At 45.9% G+C, this 15,631-nt stretch overlaps 1 long non-coding RNA gene across 2 annotated transcripts; it reads right to left on the reverse strand.

Annotated features, from left to right (window-relative positions):
• Positions 1 to 280: 280 nt before the first annotated feature.
• On the reverse strand, positions 281 to 4,717 carry LOC125546420. 2 transcript variants are annotated; one of them, XR_007300635.1, is made up of 7 exons: positions 4,701 to 4,717; positions 4,585 to 4,625; positions 3,305 to 3,433; positions 1,677 to 1,886; positions 913 to 1,571; positions 622 to 779; positions 281 to 527 (listed from the first exon to the last, which is right to left on the reverse strand). It is a non-coding gene; the product is annotated as an uncharacterized LOC125546420 (long non-coding RNA). The 2 variants fall into 2 exon arrangements; XR_007300636.1 differs by having other exon boundaries at positions 4,532 to 4,625; positions 4,701 to 4,711.
• Positions 4,718 to 15,631: the final 10,914 nt, after the last annotated feature.

A 15,631-nucleotide genomic window follows, 5' to 3' on the forward strand; every position in this document is an offset into this window, starting at 1 on the left:
AGGTGAGTATTTGATTCAAGCCACACCTTAGCCAAGCCGTACTTGAGCCCCACATGGCATACACACAAAAGTTATGGCAAGATTCCCTTAGCTTGCCCAACTTGTGACTCTCATTTTGATGAATTTACCTTAGGCAAGGTTGGCAAAAATGTGTGGTAAAATATGACAATGCTAGGCCTAGAACCAAACAGTCCCTTCGTCCGAAAAGGCTAGTGACACCAGTCCTCTCGCTGCCGCTTGCATGCAGTACTGTAGTCACGTGGGTTTGCCAGAGCTCAAGTAAAGAGAGAGTCTGCTGCATGCAAGTTTTAAAGAGAGAGAGTGCCGTTGTTCAAAGTTTTTTTACAAAATTAAGAGAGAGAGAATTGCATGCACGGGTCGATAGAGAAAGAAAAAGGAAGAGAAAAGAGTGGCATGCACCGGTTGTCAGAGGAACAGTCTGGGAGAGAGTGTGAGAGGCCTATGCAACCTTGTGCCATAGACAGTAGCTGAGGAACAGTCTGGCATCGTTGTTTCCACCTATTTCACTGTTGAAAGAAGCTAGGTTGCTGAGTTTCAGATCCATGGTGTATACGAGGAGATGGGAAGGAAGAAAAAAGAGGATGCCAGATTATAAGATACCTCTGATCCAGGAAGATGGAGACGGATGTCATTGCGGATGGATCCGGAGGCGCCACAGTTGAAGTCTGTTCGGCAGCTGCCCCTATCACCATTACGGGCTCCTCTGCCTCCTTGGTGTCTTCACCTCTTTTCATGTTGAAAGAAGCGAGCTCGCTGCTCTGCAGATCCATGGTGGTACAAGCAGATACGAAAGAGGAGAAAGAGGATGCAAAAGTAAAAAAAATGTTTTTTTTGGCAGAAAAAGTAAAAAAATGTTGCCCGATGGAAGGAACGAGATTACACGCGTCGTACTTGTACAGAGGAGTCGTCCGGTCTTGTCCTGTCCTTTTGTTTTTCCTGAGTCTTGGCCCTCCATGTCTTGTCCAGTAGCCTACTAGGCCCATCAAATTCGAATCTTTTTCAGTCCCCTGCAGAGTATTAGGCTTTGATTCCAGTGGCAGAGCTGCTCATCTTAAACATGTGAACGTATCTCGAGGAAAATAATTCTTTATTGTGCGGCCCTGATAGAGGGTACCGTGGAGCTCCAGCTATACAAAACCGCTCTCTTTGCTAACAGACTAGTGGTTGGGGCGCATCCAGGTGCGCCGCCTGAGAGGAAGCTGGGGCGGTGCTAGATAGGATGCGCCCCTTCCACTTTCTTGATTGTACCACGTGATGTTATTTCGTCAAAATCAAAATATAGCAATATGAAGTACTAGTACATACACGTTCACGTCTAAAACCAAAGGCTGGCGACGGTCCATGATACATCTAGAGGCAATGGAAAATCACTGCTTGGGTCATGAGCGGGTAAGACGTGTCGGTCTCCTTGGCGCACTTGCCCGGATCCCCATGCCCTGACCTCACTTCCACAGCACCTTGAAGGCATCATCGTTGGTGCAGGCGTCCCTGATGTACACCGGCAGGACGTCGCTTCAGTAGCCATCAATTGTTACCACATGCTTTTTCAGCTGTGAAACAAGGAGACAAATTGCATGAATATGATAGATCATGTGCCTAAAACATGCTCAAGGTAGTTTTTATTTTTGTTCTACACAACTACACCTCCATCTTACTTTGTTTTTGTTGCATGTTTCATCTGATTCACCAAACGGGTAGTCATCCTTCGTGTCACTCCCACCATTATTAATCACAAACTTATAAGCATAGTTCCTGAGCCTACCCGCCACAACCAGCATTGTGGGATATGTCACAACTGATTAGTTTCTACTCAGGAAGGCTGAGAAGAGAGCCTGTCGTGATCTTGTTTAGTCCTTCCATGGCACCTGAATGACAGTCCAGACCACATTAACCGGAAGTACAGTTCTGGGTTAGTAATAAGGAATGAGCTAAAATCGAAAAATACTTTAAGTATCTTGTATCAAGGCACTTGAGTAAAACGAAACAATACAAGTACAAAGGAGTGACTTCACGGAAATAGATATTTGCATCTTCACTTCTTCAGTGTCACTGTTGTGATCCTAATTTGTAAAACATGAGTGCTCACACAGTTCTTACGTAGCATCTCTAAACTGCACATTTCTAGTATAGCCATCGGCAACCTAAAATAATCCCAAACCTAGAATTCTAGATTGCTGCAAGCATAACAATTTTTTATAAGATTCTTATTTAAGGCGTAATACATAACTGGTCTACATAATAAAGCAGCACATGTCTATTTCCATGGCCAACCGCAAAAGCTAACAAAAATGGTTAGAAGAATTCTCTTGTGTGGGACGTCTTAAAAAGCAATATCACCTACGAATCACACAAGGAATTAGAGCATAACTCTCTAGCTCTAATTTATTATTAATTTCCAAGCAGTCAGTATTGGAGCAGGCACTTCCTTGATATATTTCACATTTTAAGGATAACAAAGTTCATGGATCTACTATTAGGAAGAGCTGAAGGAGTAAAAAACAGCATAGCTTGAAGGAATGTAGTCAGTAAAACTGCAAACTGGGCCTGCGAAAAACTAAACAGAGACATTTTTTCAACATCTTCTCTAGTTGGGCTTGATTTTTTAGTACTGCAGGCAAGCATGTTGCTAAATGCCTCTAATTCCTAACAAGTTATGTAATGGGGAGATTAGCTTGTTTGTATCAGCTTCATCTCGCTTGCATGGATTCTATTTATTGGAACTATTTGCCGTAAAAAATGCCTTGGTCATACATATCTAAGTACGACTATGCTTTTATGTAGTTGTGTGAGTGTGTAACAACATCTCAATATCAAAGTTTTAGTATCAAGGATAAAAAACTTTGTGGATGTACTATTAGGAAGAGCAGTGATTACAGCCAGTATAGTTTGGATAAATGTAGGCAGTAAAACTGGAAATTGGGCCTGAAAAAACTAAACAGAGGCATTTTTTCAACCACTTTTCTAAGTGGGCACGATGATCTTTGCCAAGTATGATAGGCAAACAAGTTGCTAATTGCCAAGTGCTAACCAATTTATCTACAACCATTGTTACCTGGCGCGTTATGCAAGGGTGGTTAGCTTGTACCTGTCAGCTTCTGCTCCCTAACATGGATTCTAGTTAATGGATCACTATGCTTTTGAAGTGCTTATGCACCACATCTCAATATCTAAGCTTTAGCAATAAAACCAAATAACTACAGAAACAATAAAATTCTAACAGGGAATATAGATGAGCGCTGCAATGTCAAGTGTAGAACAACAGATTCACAAGCATGGTGCTTACCACGCTTGCCCTGGTGCTTGACCATGGTGACGGCGCCGCTATGCCTCCAGTCCAGCGCGTCGGGCACGGCGTCGGGACAGGAATGTACATACCGCGTATGATGTACTTTGGAAGCTCATCTTCCTTGCGCTGTGCATTTGAGAAAAAAAATAATAATTGGTAAGAAGCAATTGCTGTGACGATTGATCGAAAGTGAAGCAAGATGGAAAAACAGAGAGCAGAGTAAAAGGGAAATAATAAGACAACGGCACTAAAAGTATCATGTGAGTATGTTGGCAGATCGTCTCGCGGACAATTAATCAGCACAAATGTGTGCGCATGTGTATGTTGAAACATAAATGGAAAATTAGCATATGTCGTTTCCACATGCAAATTAAATAAAAGAAATTGAATGATTTATTGAACCAAAAATGAGGTTCATGGCATTCTCATTGACAGTTGGATTTCTAATGACCTATAATGCAAATGGAAAGGAAAGAAAAAAGAAAAGAGAATGATTAGCATATGGTAATTAGTTGAAAGTCTCTGAATAATAAAATGAGCTACGATCAGTTGTATACAATCTATCATGATACACACAAGAAGTCATAAGAAATGAGCTCTTAAATGTAAATAATCAGAATCACAACTAAAAGCAAGATAGTTACTCTAACACTTGGGTAGACTCATAAAAAAACTACTGCTGGCACATGACACCTCATCTGAGAACCATTTCTTAGCCTGGATTAGCAACGTTTCCTAAAGTAGCTTGTTCATTAAAAAAACAAGCTTTTATCATTTGGGTGTGGAGGGATTCAGCTTGAACAGCCAACTCCTTGATGAACCTGTGAAAGCTACTGAAACGACTTTTTGTATTCTTACATTAGTAGCCAAATGTACTGATGTATAGGGATACTTTATTCTCTCTTTCTCCAAACCGAACCACTACACTTGTCAAGGTCATATTGCCATCAACTGTGAAGAACAGCATCAACACAACATCATCTAGTAATTAGAACAGAACTTGGATAAGAACTCCAAAATGGAGCCAAAGGAGACCTCTTCTTTGATATGAGCAATCATTTCAAGAATAAGCATCTGGTTTCCATAATAGTTCCATAGGAAAAATTGTGCACACACTCCAGTTTTTTTACATGGTGGTACATCAAGATTGCACATACCTCAAAGACAGAAGTTTAACCAAAACGAGATTTGTATAAACTGAAATAGAGCATAACCAAAACGTACAAATTGTAGTTGATGTTCAGATCTGGGATAGATGGTGGAGAGGGGAAGCTCACCACGTTGGTGTTATGTTGGCCTGCTCCTCTGGCCGCTCTACCTGCAGAAACGAGATCAGATGGGTCAGTGAGAGAAGAGAGGGGAGATAGAGGAGATAAGATAATGTTTAACTAACAGATCAAACACCACACCGCAAACCGAAGCTCACACCACATGATGTGTGAGACATCAAGTGGCTGAGTCTGAGAAGTACGTGCCTCTGCACACAAGAGCAACATGTCCACTAGATATGCATGAACCTTGTCCTTGTCGCCAATGCGTGGGAACAGAGTGTTGCGGAAGATGCGATGCATGATATCCAGAAAGGAGTTCAACACCCAAGATGACTTGCCATTGGGGAGTACCTTCTCAACAAGGAAGGGCTGAAGCTGGTTCTTGTTGGCAGACTCAGAGTTGGCATGGGGGCGAACGCCAACGGGGGTGTGAAGCCCGTCATCAGGAATGTGCAGCAGATCCATGAACTCTTTCCATGTAGCAGACAGCTGACGGCCATTGGTCATCCAGGTCATCCTCCGCTCCTCCCCGGGATGAAAGTACACTGAGGCAAAGAACTGACAGATAAGCTCAGGGTCATAGTCAAGGTGAAAGGAGATCACCGGCTCAATAGCAAACTGCTCCACCAAGTCCAGAGCCTCTCCAAAATAGTCACGAAACTTGTCTTTCCGCAGGTGATGCATGTCTATCCACTTGACATCCACAAGGTATTCTGCTTGTTCTTGATCACATCCAGATAGATGAGAGCCTGTTGCTTGGTCCAGAACAACTCGGTGCCTCTGAGGATAGCCCGAGGATTCACATAGGGATTGATCTTCCGGCGCTACATACTCAGTGGTTGAAATCTCGTCCATGCCCTTAGCCGGTTCCTTTTGCTTGCTGGCAGTGGTCTTGACATTGCGCTTGGGGGCATTGGAGCCCTCTGGGGCTTCATCTTGGGGGTTGCGCAGACGCTTGGAGCCAGTGTCACGACTGGGATTGGAACGGCGAGAGCCACCACCTGAGACACAGAACGCAAAAACACCCACAACAGCCAAGAGAGATTAATGCAAAGACCACAACAAAGCAAGTGAAACAAGTAGAAAGCACACATGATAAATGCCTAGAGAGAGATTTGATCCCTACGGTAGTACTGCCAAGAGCTGCGGAGCTAAGAGAGTAGTACGGCTCTTAGACGCGGTAGTACCGTGCAGAGCACACGGTAGTACCGGGTGTAGGAGCGGTAGTACGCCCTTAGCACCGCGGCCGGCGCGGTAGTACCGCGTCTGCGGAGCGGTAGTACCGCACATCGGGCACGGTAGTACCGCACCGCATCAGATCTGAACTTGTTCAAATCTGAGAAAGCCCGCGAAACCACGGCGGTACTACGGTTGGACAAAGCTACCACAAGACAGCATATCAAGTATGTTTCCTACGCATCACGACTCTCCTACATCCTACTCTTGCATAGATTTGGCCTAAAATCTCAAGAACAACAAGTTTCTCCCCAAAACCTAGAAGCAAGAGAACAGCCAAGAAAAAGAGGGATTTGGGGAAAAACCTTGGTCCATGGCAAGAGGAAGTGGTGGGGAACGATCCCACCGGTCGGAATCCGAGGAGAGTGGCCGGAGACGGAGATCCGGCGAGGGCCTCCGGCGCCGTTCTTGAGAGGGAGAGACGTGGAGAGAGAGACAATGAATGGGTATGGGGAGTTGGAACTCCCCTGCCCGAGTCATAACCCCCACGCGCCCTTGACGGCGCGGTAGTACCGTGCCCAGACACGGTAGTACCGCACGGTGCGGTACTTCCGAAGTACCGCACCAGAGCGGTAGTACCGTGCTGTGGCGCGGTAGTACCGTGCCTCCCAAAGCGGTAGTACCGGCCCAGACGCGGTAGTACCGTGGGCTCAAGAAGATGCACGTTTCGACGCGAAAAACTGGATCTTTGCACAAACCACTCCGAGCCAACACGACACCACAAGACCACGCAACACACAAAACCAGAAAGGCACACGACAAACGAACCAACCACGAGACACCACCTCTCCAAAAAGAGGGCGGTGGCCGTAGCCACCTATGTTTGAGTCAATTGGTATGGCACCGCGAAGAATTATCCTTGGGTCCATGACCAAAACTCGTCTTTGAAGCACAAGTACCATCAAACATGGCTAATGTGAAAGACTTGATTGATTTATGCATAATGGGGGGAGGGAGAGTTCATTGAGAGAACATCACTCCCCCTATGTCCATGCCTACATCTAAATAGGACAACACGTTGAGTATGGTGGGGTGTGCAAGGGTTCAAGCAACATTGCTCGAATCGATGATATTTAGCTCATGCCTTAACTCGCGAAATCTTGCTTCATCCAAGGGCTTCGTGAAGATATCTGCAAGGTTATCATGAGTGTTGACGTAGTTGAGCTCGATCTCTCCTCGCCTAATGTGATCCCGGATGAAGTGATACCGGATCTCAATATGCTTCGTCTTGAAGTGTTGCACCGGGTTGAGAGAGATCTTGATGGCACTTTCATTGTCACACCAAAGAGGCACTTTGTCACAAGTGACACCATAATCCTTTAAAGTTTGCCTCATCCATAAGAGTTGTGCACAACAACTACCGGCCGCCACATACTCCGCTTCGGTGGACGAGAGAGACACACAACTTTGCTTTTTGGAAGACCAACTTACCAAAGAGCAACCAAGGAATTGGCACCCTCCGGAAGTGGACTTCCTATCCACTTTGTCTCCCGCCCAATCGGAATCCGAGTACCCTACAAGCTTGAAGTTTGATCCTCTTGGGTACCATAAGCCAAAGTTTGGGGTATGAGCCAAATATCGAAAGATTCAGTTTGACCGCCACATATGACTTTCCTTAGGTGCGGCTTGAAACCGTGCACAAATTCCCACACTCAACATGATGTCCGATCTAGATGCACAAAGGTAAAGCAAGGATCCAATCATGGAAAGATATACCTTTTGATCCACCACTTTACCATTGGGATCTAAGTCAAGTTGGCACCTGGTGGGCATTGGAGTGGAAGCCGGCTTGACTTCACTTAGCTTGAATCTCTTGAGCATGTCTTGAGTGTATTTGGATTGATTGATGAAGGTTCCTTCTCATCTTTGCTTCACTTCGAACCCTAGAAAGAACTTCAACTCTCCCATGGAGGACATCTCGAACTTCGATGTCATGAGAGCGGCAAATTCCTCATTGAAAGCTTTGTTAGGAGAACCAAAGATAATATCATCAACATATAATTGGAACACAAACAACTCCCCTTTGACCTTCTTAGTAAAAAGAGTGGGGTCGATTAGCCCAACTTCAAAACCACGGTCTTGTAACAACTCGGTAAGGTGGTCATACCACGCACGTGGGGCTTGTTTAAGGCCATAGAGTGCCTTATCAAGTTGATACACATGATCAGGAAAGTAGGGATCCTTGAACCCGGGGGGTTGCTTGACATAAACCAATTCATTAATGGGACCATTAAGAAAAGCACTCTTCACATCCATTTGTTGTAACTTAAAGTTATGATGAGAAGCATATGCAATCAACATACGAATGGATTCAAGACGAGCAACGGGAGCAAAGGTTTCACCGTAGTCGATACCCTTGACTTGGGAGTAGCCTTGTGCTACCAAACGAGCCTTGTTGCGAATGATAATCCCATGGGCATCTTGCTTGTTCTTGAATATCCACTTGGTTCCAATGACATTGTGGTTCCCCGTTGGCCTTGGCACCAATCTCCTCACTTTGTTGCGCTCGAAGTTGTTGAGTTCTTCGTGCATGGCATTGAGCCAATCCGGATCTTCTAGCGCCTCATAGACCATGTGGGGTTCCACACAAGAGACAAACGCGTGATGCTCACAATAATTTGCTAATTGTCTATGAGTGCTTACCCCCTTTCTTAAGCTTCCAAGCACATTCGTCATGAGATGATCCTTGGTGGAGAGCTTGGAAGCAACCTTGGCGGCACGACGCTCTAATTCCTCCTCGGTGGTGAGTTGAGGAGCGGTTACTTGATCATCTTGAGCGCCGTCATGAACTTGTTCTTGATCTTGAACTTGCTCGGGGGAGAGAACTTGACCTTGGGAATCACTTGGAGTGTCCACACCGTCTTGAGTATGATCTTTCCCTTGGTCTTGTTCATGAGGTTGAGGGCCTTCACTTTGTTCTTCGGAAGCGTGTGGGCCTTGGGTTGGTGATGGCTCCACTTGAGTGGAGCATTGTCCTTCTCCTTCGGCCACAAGGGGTTCCTCAATGGGTAGGATGAAACCAACACCCATTCTTCTTATGGCTTGAGGAGGAATTTCATCACCTACATCACAAGTGCCACTTTGCTCCACTTGGGAGCCATTATTCTCATCAAACTCCACGTTACACGTCTCCTCAATAAGTCCCGTGGATTTATTGAGGACACGGTAAGCATGAGAGTTTGTAGCATAACCAACAAATATGCCCTCATAAGCTCTAGCCTCAAATTTAGACAACCGAACACCTTTCTTGAGAATGAAACACTTACACCCGAATACCCGGAAGTACTTGAGGTTGGGCTTGTTACCGGTGAGTATCTCATATGGAGTCTTGTTCAAGCCCTTGCGGAGGTAGAGCCGATTTGATGCATGACATGCGGTGTTGATGGCTTCGGCCCAAAAGTTGTACGGAGACTTGAACTCCGCCATCATGGTCCTTGCCGCATCCATCAACGTCCGGTTCTTCCTCTCCGCAACACCGTTTTGTTGAGGGGTGTATGGTGCGGAATATTGATGCTTGATTCCCTCATCACTAAGAAACTCATCCAAGGTGTAGTTCTTGAACTCGGTGCCGTTGTCACTTCTTATTGTCAAGTTGCTGTGTTGTCGACGTTGTCTTATTGTCAAGATCTTTGCATTGTGTTGACGTTGTGCTTCATTTGCAAAGTCAATGACGGTTTGTTGGGTCTCGCTCTTCCTCTTGAAGAAATACACCCAAGTGTATCTTGAGTAGTCATCCACAATCACCAAGCAATACTTCCTACCCCCAAGACTATCGAAGGATGGAGGCCCAAAGAGATCCATGTGAAGGAGCTCCAAAGGCCTCTTTGAGTAAATGATAGTCGTGGGAGGGTGAGCCTTCTCATGTAGCTTTCCTTCGATACAGGCACTGCAAGCACGATCTTTAGCAAAACTAACATTCGTTAGTCCACGGACATGGTCCCCCTTGAGGAGACTTTGCAAAGATCTCATATTGACATGGGCTAAACGGCGATGCCAAAGCCATCCCACATCAACTTTAGCCATTAGGCATGTCGCGGTCTTAGTGGGTCGCTCCGAAAAGTTAATCACATATAGACCGTTCTCGACATGCCCAACAAAAGCTACTTTAAGAGTCTTGCTCCACAAGAGGGCCACGGTATCGATATCAAAGAAAGTGGCAAAGCCCATGATTGCAAGTTGACGAACGGAAAGTAAATTGTATGCAAGGGACTCAACAAGCATGACCTTCTCGATCGTGAGATCATGAGAGATGACCACCTTGCCAAGTCCCAATACCTTAGAAGATGAGGCGTCACCCCACTCGACATTGGTGGGCATAGATGGAACCTTGTGCACGTCCACCACCAAGTCCTTGCTTCCGGTCATATGATTTGTAGCTCCGCTATCGAGCAACCATGATCCCCACCGGAAGCAAACACCTACAAGAGATCAATGCTTGGTTTTAGGTACCCATTTTGTAATGGGTCCTTTGATGTTAGTAACAAGGGTTTTTGGAACCCAAATAGACCATTCAATGTATTCATGAAGAGAACCAACAAATTTGGCATAAACATGCCCATCACTAGCACGGCATAACACATAAGAAGGATTAAAATCGCCGGCTTTGTTGAGAGGGTGGCATTGCCCTTCTTGACATTGTTCTTCTTCTTCTCCTCGGGCACTCTCTCCCTCCCTCACAAAGGTTTGCATGAGGGGAGGAGGTCGTTTGGTCTTGTCATTCTTCTTCTTGTTCTTGGAGTCGGGCACGTACCCAACCCCTTCCTTGGCCACACTCCCTTTTGGTTGATAAGAGATCGTTGAGGTTCTTCTTTGCCTTGTATGCAAGCCGCAAGACCTCTCTCAAGTTGCTCCTTCAACTTAGCATTTTCCTCAACAAGATGTATATGCTCACAACACGGGTTAGTAGCATTTGCATTATCAATTAAAACCATATGAGGAAAAGTTGCTTTTTCCTTAGTTAGCTTCACTTGGAGTTGATCATGAGACTCCTTGAGACTAGCTTGAATACCCTTCAAGGCCTTGTGGGCCTTGTCAAGTATATCAAACTCCTCTTTGAGTCTAGCAAGATCAACCCCGAGTTTGGCCTTCTCGGAATTTAGCACACAAGAAATAATGAGGGCATGATCATAATATTTCTTTAACTTAGCATGATCACCGTTGTGTGACTCCTCAAGAGCCAAACGAAGACCACGCTCTTCCTCAAGAGCATTGGAAAGATCCGAAATCTCATCGGCATAGTCACGACTATGCCCTTCCATCTTAGAGATGGTGTCTTCGTGAGCCTCGATCATGTCATTGGCCTCACCAAGTTGTTCCAAGAGAGCAACAAAGTGCTTCTTGGATTTTCCCTTGAGTTTGCCCATAAAGGCCTCAAACTCGTTAGCCTCCACATTAGCTCCCTCAAGTTCATTAATGCTATCCGTTGGGGAAGGATGATTAATGATGGTAGTTTTGATGTTGGAGGTTACCTTGTTGGTGGCTTTAGCCATGAGGCACTTGGCGGTGATGCTCTCGTTGGGTGAGTCGAAGAGAGACACCCGTGACGTTGTTGCAATGGCAACGGAGGCCATGGCAACCGACTCATCATCTTCATCATCGTCATCATCCTCATTGTACTCTTCTTGCACAACCAAAGCCTTGGGAGGAGTCTTCTTGGTGAAGTTGTTCTTGTTGGGGAACGACTTGGCCTTGTCCTTTCGGATGAGTTTGCCACCATTGTCTTCCCTCTTCTCATACGGGCATTCCGCAACGAAATGACTCACGTTGCCGCAATTGTAGCAAGTCCTTACACGTTGCTTGCCCCTTGTGCCACTCGAGTTGTTTTTGCTAAAATTGGGCCTCGAGTTTTTCTTGCTCCAAAATTGCCTTGAAGCAAGTGCCATGTGTTCATGATATGCATACTTCGTATCTTCGGGGTTGCTCTCCTCTTCTTCCTCTTCTTCTTCTTCCACGGTGAGCTTGGCCTTCAATGCAAGGTTAGGCTTCTTTGCCCGTTGAGAACGGAGCACCGCATTGTCGGCGGTCTTGTCCAAAATGTTCATGGCCACAAACTCATCCAACACTTCGCTTGAGGTCAAAGTGTGGAAGTCCGGTCTTTGACGAATGACGGAGGACATGGCCTTGTGATAGGGCATCATTGCCTTGAGGAATTTGCGCTTGATCCAATTGTCATCCGTGTCCTTGCTCCCGTGATCTCGTAGTGAGACCGCGAGTTTGGTTACTCTCCGATAAAGCTCACGAGGTTCTTCATCTTCCTTCATTGCAAACTCATCGGCCTCATCTTGTACCACTTCATAGTTGGAGCGTTGAATGCTTGCGCTTCCCCGGTAGAGAGACACGACACAATGCCATGCATCTTTGGCCAAGGCGAAGGGACGAAGATGAGGTAGGTCTTCGGGTGGAATTGCATCTTGAATGATGAAGAGAGCATTCTCATTGAATTGATTGTCCGCGGCTTCTCGAGGAGTGAAGTTGCTTGGATCATGTGGATAGAAACCTTCTTCAATGATTCTCCAAAGGTTAGTGTTCACATGATTTAAATGACGTTTAAAGCGGTAAACCCAAGAATCAAAATCCTCATTTTTCACAATCTTAGGGGGAGGACCGGCATGATTCAAATGAGTGGAAGGAACCGGTCCACCATAAACAAGTGGTGGTTCCACATGGGCAAAGATGCCGGTGCCATTCTTGCCACTAGAAGAAGGAGCCTTTTCACTACTAGCTTCCCCCTTGTCGGGGATAGCATCCGACACCTTGTTGGCGGGATCACCCCTTTCAACGGTGCGGTGGATAGTTTAAGCCCCTCAAGAAATTTAGTAAACATGCTTTCAACTTCGGTCGTCATGGAGGTTTTCAATGTCTCCAAGGCCACATTGAACTCCTCACGAGAGACCGAAGTTCCCCCATCGCCCGTAGACGAGATAGGATTCACACCGGAGTGTTCCTCGCACCGTCTACGGTATCAACCATACTCTTTGGACGGTAAAGTCCTTAATAAAGAGACGAGGCTCTGATACCAATTGAAAGGATCGATATGGTTGACTAGAGGGGGGTGAATAGGCAACTAACAATTTTTAGCTTTTCTTTAGCAATTTAAACTTTGCATCAAAGTAGGTTGTCTAGATATGCAACTAGATGAGCAACCTATATGATGCAACACGAATAGGAACACAAGCAAGCAAGATATATGAAACAAATAAGCTACACAAGTAAAGGCACGAGATAACCAAGAGTGGAGACGGTGGAGACGAGGATGTGTTGCCGAAGTTCCTTCCCTTTGAGAGGAAGTACGTCTCCGTTGGAGCGGTGTGGAGGCACAATGCTCCCCAAGAAGCCACTAGGGCCACCGTAATCTCCTCACGCCCTCACACAATGCGAGATGCCGTGATTCCACTATTGGTGCCCTTGGAGGCGGCGACCGAACCTTTACAAACGAGGTTGGGGCAATCTCCACAACTCAATTGGAGGCTCCCAACGACACCACGAAGCTTCACCACAATGGACTATGGCTTCGCGGTGACCTCAACCGTCTAGGATGCTCAAACACCCAAGAGTAACAAGATCCGCAAGGGATTAGTAGGGGGGAATCAAATATCTCTTGGTGGAAGTGTAGATCGGGGCCTTCTCAACCACTCCCGAGCAAATCAACAAGTTTGGTTGGCTAGGGAGTGAGATCGGGCGAAAATGGAGCTTGGAGCAATAATGGAGCTTTAATGGTGGAAGAGGTGAGTCAACGGGGAAGAAGGAGACCCTTATATAGTGTGTGGAAAAGATCCAACCGTTACCCACCAACCAGCCCGCGGCCAGCGGTACTACCGCGCCTGGCCAGCGGTACTACCGCAAGGCCGCGCGGTACTACTGCTTGCAACCAAGCGGTACTACCGCACGGCAGTGCGGTACAACCGTACCGTCCCACGGTACTGCCGCGACCCCAGCACAGAAACAGACGCAAGCTGGGGGCGGTACTTCCGCACGCGGTACTACCGCGCCCCCCATGCGGTACTACCGCAAGGCAAAAGTCCCAGCCAGGGGGAAGGGGAACTTCCGTGCCTACTTCCGCAAATAAACGGAAGTAGCAAAAACCCGACACAGTAGTACTGCCGAGGGGCGGTACTACTGCCTGACCGCATAGCGCGGTACTACCGCACGGCGAAAGCGGTACTACCGCGGCAGGTGCGGATGTAAAAAATTACATCCGCTCCTACTACCGCAAGGGGCGGCACTAGCCTGGTGGGCAGCGGTAGTGCGGCTCCAGGGGAGCGGTACTACGGGCACCAGCGGTACTACCGCGCCACGCGCGGTACTACCGTGGATGCCTACGGTACTACCGTTGATCCAGGAGCAGTACTACCGCAACCACAACAGCAGCCAGTCAAAGGAGGCAGGAAAAACGGAGGAAGCTCCAAGGAAGAAGGAGGGGATAAAAGGAGACGTGTACGTGATGATTCCACCCAAACCTTTCCAACGCGGACCCCCTCTTAATAGTACGGCTTTCCTACGACTCAAATCCACCAAAAAGAAACGTAGAAAAGACGCCGTCTTCGTCAGTCTTCGAGGGGCACCCAATCGTCTTGTGCCTAGCAAAGAAGTGTCTGGAAAACTCATGGCACACGATTAGTCCGCAAATGCGTTGTCATCAATCACCAAAACACTTAGGGATAAATATGTCCTTACAATAAGTATATGTGAATGACATATTGTTGATCAGAGATAATGTAGAATTATTCAGCAAAGCATAAAGGAGTGTTTGAAAGGAGTTTTTCAAAGAAAGACCGCGGTGAAGCTGCTTACATATTGAGCATCAAGATCTATAGAGATAGATCAAGACGCTTGATAAGTTTTTCAATGAGTACATACCTTGACAAGATTTTGAAGTAGTTCAAAATGGAATAGTCAAAGAAAGAGTTCTTGCCTGTGTTACAAGGTGTGAACTGAGTAAGATTCAAAGCCCGATCACGGCAGAAGATAGAAAGAGAATGAAAGTCATTCCCTATGCCTTGGCCATAGGTTCTATAAAATATGCCATGCTGTGTACCAGATCTATTGTATACCCTACACTGATTTTGGCTAGGGAGTACAATAGTGATCTAGGAGTAGATCACTGCACAGTGGTCAAAATTATCCTTAGTGGAATAAGGATATGTTTCTCGATTATGGAGGTGACAAAAAAAGGTTCGTCGTAAAGGGTTACGTCGATGCAATTTTTGACACTGATCCAGATGACTCTAAATCTCAATCTGGATACAAATTGAAAGTGGTAGCAATTAGCTAGAGTAGCTCCGTGCAGAGCATTGTTGACATAGAAATTTAAAAAATACTTACGGATCTGAATGTGGCAGACCTGTTGACTAAACTTCTCTCACAAGCAAAACATGATCACACCTTAGTACTCTTTGGGTGTTAATCACATAGCGATGTGAACTAGATTATTGACTCTAGTAAACCCTTTGGGTGTTGGTCACATGTCGATGTGAACTATGGGTGTTAATCACATGTTGATGTGAACTATTGGTATTAAATCACATGGCGATGTGAACTAGATTATTGACTCTAGTGCAAGTGGGAGACTGAAGGAAATATGCCCTAGAGGCAATAATAAAGTTATTATTTATCTCCTTATATCATGATAAATGTTTATTATTCATGCTAGAATTGTATTAACCGGAAACATAATACATGTGTGAATACATAGACAAACAGAGTGTCACTAGTATGCCTCTACTTGACTAGCTCGTTGGTCAAAGATGGTTATGTTTCCTAACCATAGACATGAGTCGTCATTTGATTAATGGGATCACATCATTAGGAGAATGATGTG

The sequence above is a fragment of the Triticum urartu genome, chromosome 3 (assembly GCF_003073215.2).
Source record: "Triticum urartu cultivar G1812 chromosome 3, Tu2.1, whole genome shotgun sequence".
Classification (NCBI taxonomy): Eukaryota; Viridiplantae; Streptophyta; class Magnoliopsida; order Poales; family Poaceae; genus Triticum; species Triticum urartu.